The sequence below is a fragment of the Panthera tigris genome, chromosome C2 (genome assembly GCF_018350195.1).
Source record: "Panthera tigris isolate Pti1 chromosome C2, P.tigris_Pti1_mat1.1, whole genome shotgun sequence".
NCBI lineage: Eukaryota > Metazoa > Chordata > Mammalia > Carnivora > Felidae > Panthera > Panthera tigris.
In genome coordinates, this window is record NC_056668.1 from 148716890 (window position 1) to 148725658 (window position 8769).

At 44.1% G+C, this 8769-nt stretch overlaps 1 protein-coding gene across 3 annotated transcripts in view; it reads right to left on the reverse strand.

The window, feature by feature from the left end:
- Window positions 1–7807, reverse strand: part of CTNNB1 (catenin beta 1) — a 41236-nt gene extending 33429 nt beyond the window's left edge. For all 3 annotated transcript variants that reach the window (XM_042998414.1, XM_042998413.1, XM_042998412.1), the window contains exon 1: window positions 7606–7807. The gene's annotated coding sequence lies outside the window, so the exon portion shown is untranslated. The remainder of the gene's footprint in view (window positions 1–7605) is intronic.
- Window positions 7808–8769: the final 962 nt, after the last annotated feature.

Here is an 8769-nt window from a genome sequence, read left to right on the forward strand (position 1 = left end):
AGAAACGCGAAGTCCTTTAGCATATAGTCAGGGTATTCTTCAAGCAGATCAGTACGTATTCTTACAAAAAAAAAGGGATCCAATTAGCTGAGCCTAAAAAACCAAACTTTAAAATCAAGCAAAATGCAAGAAAACAGACTAAACTTACTAAGCTATCTAAAGAGTTCTATGTCCACGCATACTAGGTGTCCTGTAACATTTGGTGTCCACTTCTGCATCTATGAACTATTAGGGAGATATAGGTCTGACACCACTGCATTCTTTCAGTAGCTCAGAAAATAATTTAGGTGTCTCAGCCAGCACTTTCTACACAGTGGAATGGAACTCGACTTGGAAACCTCCACAGTTAGACTGAAAAATATTTCTAAGAAACTCTGGTTCCTGCTTTACACATACGGCACTCATCTAGCATGTGGAAAACTTCAAAGACTTGCTCCCTACACTCTTACCCCCAAACCACTTAATTATACTTAAAAAATAGAGTAGTTTACAACAACCACCCCTCGGTGCAAATTACTACAATCATTTAAGATCACCTTCAAATTGTATTTCCAAGAAATTCTGCAGTCATTTTTATATGGACAATGTATAATAAAATGGGTATATATACATACACCTATCACAATTATTTAAGCTATCATAAAACCCCTTTAATAAAAGAAGCTTATTAAACTAGCCCTTCGGCCTTTGCACATCTTTTACTTCCAAGTCAAATCAACTACCAGCATTTAAGATAAGACTTATTAATCACAGATATGGTTTGTATGCCACAAGGATTTATGAACTTGAAAGAACGTAGACAGGTTAAAAATCTCTCCCCCTGCCCAATTTTTTAAACTAGTTGTTTAACATACCTGTAACGAATCTTGAAAGGAAACTACCAGCATAACAACATGTGAATGACGAAATCACAAGTAAAACTGTGGGAACATTAGTGAAGAAATTAAGAGAGGGAAAAAACAGGAGAGAAAACGGGAAGTGCTATGGAGCATTTTCACCCCAGCATCATCCAGCTGTTCACACTATTCAAACTGCTGGGCATGAGGGGGAGCCTTTCCAACAAGTTCAAAAGAAATCAAAGGCCGGAAATTTCTGGAATATTGTAAGGGAAACTTTACAGTGGCTTGGTAAAGTTACACAGGGATAGGAGGATAGCCAGGGAGTTAGTACCTCTGAGACCAATGTTTTGTAAAAGTCCACTGATCAGTTTAGTTTGTATTCTATACCATACCATATCAAATACATTTGTAGCACTATTCTCAGATACTGCTTTTTATAACCAATGTTGTCCTATGCATTGCACTTTCAGTCCAGACATAGCTTGCTTGTCATTTAAACATGTAGTCTGCAGGTTAAACATGTAATTAAACATGTAGTTTGCCAACTTTTCCAACTCCGGAAATGAAAATTTTTACCCTAGCAAAAAAAGATTTAACCAAAATCTAACTGCCTTTATAAATTTATTCTGACCAAATAATAGAATGCCATTAATTTAAATAAAACTTACGTTCAATATATTTTTAATTATCTAAACTTGGTTGTTAAGTTTTGGATTTGGTCTGATAATAGTTTATCTTAAAAGTGTAGACTTCAGGGGTACTTGGGTGGCTCAGTTGGTTCACCATCCAATTTCAGCTCAGGTCATGATCTCAAGATTTAGTTCGTGGGTTCGGCCCCACATCGGGCCTGGAGTTGGCTTCAGATTCTGTGTCTCCCTCTCTCTCTGCCCCTCCCCCACTCATGCTTTCGGCCTCAAAAATAAACATTAAAATTTTTTTTTAGGGGCGCCTGGGTGGCTCTGTTGTAAGCGTCCAACTTCGGCTTGGGTCATGACCTCACGGTTCGTGGGTTCGAGCCCCGCGTTGGGCTCTGTGCTGACAGCTCAGAGTCTGGAGCCTGCTTTGGATTCTGTGTCTCCCTCTCTCTCTGCTCCTCCCCCACTCATGCTCTGTCTCTATCTGTCAAAAATAAATAAACATTAAAAAAATTAAATTTTTAAAAAAAGTGTAGACTTCAGATAAAAACCAGGAGAACATGATTTAAAGGCATTAATAAAATTTTAGGCTGACATGATTATGCACATGCAGTCACAGTATCTCCAGCGTTTTTAATACCTTCACAGATTAAGTTTTGAGATCTCTTTTAAAAATACTTTAAAAAGCTATAATTAAGATGATCAAGTTGTTATTTTTCCTTTTCCTTGACCCAAACCATCTTATAATTCCTAAACTTAATTGAGTCTTCCAGATTTCACAATCACATGAAAATGTTAAGTTCCTGTGTATAATCAATTGATAGAAGGCATTTTCCAAGTGCCAAAACAGAACCCTAATAGTTTAACAATCTATTTCCTAAGTTATACAAACCCACAGATTCATATTATCTTCATTTTAGAATCATTAAAAACTGTACTCTAAATGGAAGTACTGCAGATGTTACAAACTAGCAGTATCCTGCTAATAGGTGTATTTTATTTGTCCTGAACAGAGTCTTTAAACATGAATTTCATTCACCAACATGTGCAAATCAAAGGATGCACATTAATCTGATCCTTCTTCTCTCAGAAAAAAACAATCAGATGATACCAACACAATGGCTGGAACCGAAGACTGGCTGCTTAGATGGAACTTGTACTCTCCAATTTCTTGCAGTCCACGGTCTCAGACACCCCATGCTGTCTGGTCCTAGAAACACTGAGAGGCCATTCCCACTATAACAGAAGACCAAACCTATATGGCTTCTGAAAGCAATCTTACTTTAGTCACTTATCTTGAATGCCAACATGTTGTATGTCAGCCAATTTCAAGAGATAAATTAAGTCCCTAATAGGTAGACTTTTTCGGTAAACTGTATGTACATGATTTTTAAAGGAACTTTCAAATCTACTCTCATCTCTTATAAAAATCTTGGAAAATTGGGACAGAAGCTATTTGACCTTAGAGATAATAAATGCTGCAAATACTAAGAAGTAACTTGGACATCTAATTCCAAAAATGATTCTTTATGAAGGGATACAATCCATTCTGGAATAACCACTTACATAAAACAATTGAGGCATTCTTGCCGTGCTTAAAGAAAAAAAAAAACTCCTAACTATAATACATTTCCCAAACAGTCAAAAAATCATTAACGTTTCCACATTATGCTGAATTCCAAGAGCAAAAATACTGTCATTTCCCTTCCCTACGTCAACTTTTCAATTTCATTTCAACCACCCGTTATGAAAAAGACATCTAAAATTTTTTCTAAACCGATGAGTTTTCCGTAAAATTAACATCTGACTTCCAAAAGGTAATTGAGAATACACTTTATTCTTGTTACTAATAATCCTATTTGAAACAAGTATATTCATAAAAAAAAGTGTTACTAACAGAAACATAAGAACTTTAATACAGGAGCATGGAGAAAGGTTTTTACTGAAAAACTTAAAGGGCAAAAAATTAGTGTATCACCACCCACAACTCTACACAATGAGAGCCTATAGTAACTATGGTCCAGAGTTCACATACACTGACTCAGCTAGCTTTGTTTTTATCTAGATCCTAACACAGACATATTCCTTAATAATATAAGTGAGTTGAGCACTTACTCATGTTTTATCATGTAATGGATTTAGACAAATTGAGTGATTCAATTAACTTTTGCTGACCATTTTAGTTTCTGTAACTCATTAAGATGGCTAAACACCTGATCTTTTACCCCCAAATTATCAGTTTTTGGTTTTACCATTATGATATACTTAACCTACTTAAAGTGACTTAAATACGTGATCCCTATTTTAACTTTGATCTTTCTCCTATAAATATTGGTTGAAATGACATTTTCTCAAGCCAGTCTTTTAATCAGAAATATTAATATGAATAAATTATTCTAGAATTCAAAAGGTTTCCCGATTGATGCTTTCTCATCAGAATTATCCAAAAATAGATTCCATACAAACTTGCTGGGGGTAAAAAAAAAAAAAAAAAAAAAAGAAAAGAAAAAAAATCAGAAGCATTACATTATATCCACTGGAGGGCACTCAACATGACCAAAGTATGCAATGAAAACATGCCCTAACACTACTCTCACTCTGCTGCAGCATCAGGTTTGAGGGAGACTCTGGGGGTGGGAATGTCTCTTAAGAGATGTCCACAATTAAATTTTAAAAAGGCAGTTAAACTCTAAAACAGGGTTCCTAATTTAACTTACTTTTCTCTGTTAAGAGCATCTTTTTCTTCAGAGAAAGTAGGTTTTATACATACTTTTAAGGACAGCAGGGTTCAAGCCTCAACAGATGGGTCTAGGTTTCCAATTGAGTCAAGCTCAGTCTTGCATGAAACACAAAAGCAGCATTCTTAAGTCAACAGAAGAAATAACCTTCTCCTGAGTTTAAATGATGAAAAGCCATTGAGTTAATTCCTACTCATTTTCAAGCAACATAAATCACACATTTTCCCTTTGTGGAACCTGAGAAGTATATACTTATTTTAGCCTATTAGCCAGTTATCTAATCACACAATTAGAACAGCATCACATTAACAATGGTCTGTTGAAAAATGAGAACTGATTCTGCAAATCAGTATCCTCTATATTAGGGTACTGGAGGCAGTAGCTACATGCTCTGGAATCCTCAGAAGCAGTCCCTAGTCTTTGTTTACTATTTACTTTTATGGTATAAAAATGTTTTCAGTCAAGCTATTTCAACAGAAGAGATCACATTCCCAACAAAAAGAGAGTTACAAGAAAACAAAGTTAATACAACTCATGTTTTCAAAAACAATGTCACAAGTCTATATGCACTACACAACAGTTGCGGGTACTGAAAAAGTGTGTCCTACTCTAAAAGGCATTCACCCCTTCCGTCCTGGGTTAGCAATCAAGCACACTTCCCACCAAGCTCTAAGTACAAACTTAAAATTCACCACCTACTCATCTGCAATTCCTGATTATCAGCAACTAGTAAACCATGAAAGAGAAACAAAATCTTGTTGTAACTGAACAGATACATTCTTTCATTTCAATAACACAAAAGTTTCACTTGGCTAAATATACTTAGTCCATTTCTGGAGTTTTAATTTCACCGCTTCTTAAAACTATAAAAAAGATACTCAAACTTCTGAATTACCCACCTCCCCAGTTTCAATATTTACGCTCTTCTTCCCACCCTCCAAACAATAAAGACCGGTATCTGCAGACAGTTTTCCTAAGTGCTACACCTTCAAATACCCTTAGAGAAATTGGCCTACTTCATTCATGTCTTCCCTTCCATTTGGGAAGTATCTCTCTGAAAACAAGCACACAAGACTATTTATATGAAGAATTTTTACTCTAGGCCTGACTAGTAATAATAGGAAGCTCAATTCAGTTTGAGAAGTGTAACACTTACTCTACACTCTACATAATACTCTTGGCAAAGACAGTAGTCAGATAACAACAATTGGTTCAAAAAAAGAAAACTTTTGAATGCTTCTTGACACTTGCACAGTGGTAAAAAACAGTGGTTTTACTTTTTCATTAACCACCTTATTCTTAAAACTTCATTTTCCCTGGAAACTCTTTACAACGACTGTTCCCCAACCTCTGGGAGAAGAATCTCAAGCCTAGGGCTCCACAAGGACTCTAAGTTGCATGCTGTACTAAACTTCCTAGTGCATTTCATTTCCCCCTCAAGGACTTCAGACTTGAATAGTCTCAGCATTCCTTTAATCCTATAGAACAGTCTTCTGCAAGTTTTTCAAGTTACTGTTGCAATCACTTTAGGGCCTTGTCCTTGTACATGGCCTTCAGAACAAAGCCTAGGTCAAAGTAATGAATACTGGTGCAAACTGAGCAAATTTTGTGAAATGATATTCTCAAGTAACCATGATGGTACTTTTTTTTAAATCCAGAGATTTCTGTGGGTTTAACTGCGAATGTAAAATAAATACTGCAGCAGCCTGTTTAGAGCCAAAACAAAGCCTCCAAAGTAGTTTAGGTCACTAATCTAAGCGGATAGTTAACAGTAGCATTATGTAAATACATTTCAAGGCATGTCGGCTATTTGGTAGGACGAAGACAAGTTCACATGAAGAATATCTGAAGGTACTGAATGTTCAACAACTCACGGTAATGAAATGGCTTCCTAAATTCCACACAGAATGCTTTATAACTCCAACGATCTGAGAAACAGCAGCCTAGACTTTATCAAAGGATAGCCGTCTCTTCAAGTTGATGTCTAGTCTAAGCCACCACTATTCACGACACAAAGCTCTCATTTCACTAAAACCACTCCTCGATTTCCTTTTGCCGACCTCTGCATACCAGCAGGCCAGTCTCTCTTCATTCACCACTCACAAACTCAGGGGGGAGGGGAGACCACAGATGTCTGGAAGATACAAAGTATGGAGACAATGCTCCCTCCGAAAGGGAACAGAAAACCAAGGCAACAACTACACCCAACTGCCAAAGCTTTCAAGTTTCGCGGATTCAGAAGCTGGCTTCGACAACTTCGAGAAAGTCTCTGTTCAAAATCCTCTCCCGAGACAAAACACTGAAAGCAGTTGCAACACTTTGAATTTCATTTGGCCAGTTTTGTAGCGAGGGAAAAATTCCCTCCGCTGAAAAGAAAACGTGCTCCAAAAATCACGTTTAGCTGCCATAAAAGTATCTGAACACATCATTTCTACCAAGATCCTCCTCCAAGCAGTCAGAAGCTGAATCCCGCGGCTCGCTTGATAAGAAACAGTAAAAGCCAGTCGCCCTGGCCCCCGCCCCTATTTTTACAAGGGTCTCACACCCACCGCCGTAAATCCAAGACCCTCAGCACATTGCACGCCGTTTCCACTCACCTGCACGGTACAAGAAAATGTAGGTGCAGGACATGGGTTTATTTGTGCAAGCCCTACTGACGCATCGCACCGTCTGCACTAGTAGGTTGGTTCCTCTAAGGTTTAAAGTTGCTCGGATCTAAACAAGAACCAGTGCCAAACTCACAGAAGCAGGGCATTAAAAAAAAAAAAAAAAAATACTAACAATTCTCTTTAAGGATCCTCTTAATTCGTTCTCGAGAAACGGAAAGAGGGAATCTGAACAGAAAGTCTCCTGGCCCTATCGGCCCGGCAGATGGGACCCAGGGTGGCGTCCCAGGCCCAGCACCCGTACCCCAACTCCCCGCTGGGGCTGGGAAGGCGGAGCACCCCCACCCTCCGTCCCCACCCCGCCCCCCACCCCGGCCCGGAGCATCCCGAGGCGCAGGGTCCCTCCCCCAAACTCGGCCGCGGCCGGAGCCCCGGACGGAAACCACAGCCTCCCCCACCGCCCGCCCGCCCGCCCCCGCCGGCCATCGAGCTCCCGGACGCGCCCTCGCGTCGCCCCCTCCCCTCCAGCGGCGCCCCGGGGGCCCCCCGAGGAGCAGCGCTACCGGAACCCGGGCCCGGCCGCCGCCCTCCGCCCCCCGGGCGCGGCCCGCCCCCGCCGCCTCCTCGGCGCCCCCAGCCCGCGCCCCCCGCTCCCCACCCCGGGCCTCCGCGCCGCGCCGGGCCCGGTTCCCAGCCGCCGCCGGGACCGCGCGCCCGCGACGAAGTTTGGCTCCGAAGACGGAGCGGGAGCAGCCCCGGAAGGGTAAGGAAAGGAGCGCCCCAGCACCTCAGGGGAACAGGCTCCTCCCGCCGCTGGAGTCCGACCGTCCTCGGCCTGCTGTTGCGGCTCGGCGGGGACCGGAGCTGCTCCTCGGACCTTCCTCCGTCTCCGCCTCCCCTCGCTCTCCGTTCCTAGGGCCGGGCTAGCGCGGCTGCCACAGACCGAGAGGCTTAAAATGGCGCCGCACAAGGAGCTCTTATAAGTCGCGCAGTGGCCGCTGTATCCTGCCGCCACCGGCGCAGCGCGGAGCGTTCCGCCGCGCGAGGACAAGGGGCGGGGCGCGAGAGAGAGCGGAAAGTAGTCCCCGCGCCGCCCGGCGCCCGCCGTCGTCCGACCGCCCGGGGCCGGGGCGGGGCGCCCGCGCACTCCCCGGCCGCTCCCCGGAGAGGGACCCGAGGCTGGCCCGCGGTGCGGGCCTGGGGGGCGGCTCGCTAGGGCGCTGTGGTCCGAGGCGGGGAGGCCCGGGGATGGAGGGAGGGCGGCACCCGGAGCCTCTACTGTCCGGAGCCCGGCGCCCCCGCCCCCGCTCGGGCCCCGACCGGGAGAGCCGACGCGGGCTTGCCGCAAGCTTCCCGCTGCCCGCGGAAGGCGGCCTCTGGGCTCCGGCCCTCGGGGGGGTGGGGGGCGGGGGGCGGGTGGCGGCGCGGGCCCTGAGGTCGCGGCCCGCCAGCTCCCGGAGCTGCCGGCCGCCGCCGCAGCCGCCCCGCTGTCGAGTCGAGGAACTCCAGCGGTTTAGGGCTTCCGTGGTCTTTGCGGTCTGGGCCTCATTCTCCCCGCAGGACTCGGCTCGTCTGCGAGCCGCACATCGCCCCAAAGCCCCCCCCCCCCCCCCCCCCCCCCCACTGTCCGGGTCGCGGATCCCGCGTCCCGACCGGTTGCTCAGCCTGAATTTGGAAGTGAAACACCGGGCCGGGCCGCCTGCGATCCCTCCTCCCGAAGGCTGTGAACTCTTAGGATGGGCGCCCAGTCCGCAATTCAACAAGTCTTTAGGAGTAAGCGCTGTGAACAAATGACTGATGGAAATGGATTAGCTCTAGAACCCTGTCAATTAGGTTAATTCTGATGGATTCCATTTTTATCTGGTTCCACAGTACTACTATCAATAGATTTATTTGTGAGCATGTTTCTTTGGAGGAAATGCATTTCTAAGGTATTACTTTTTTGAGAAAT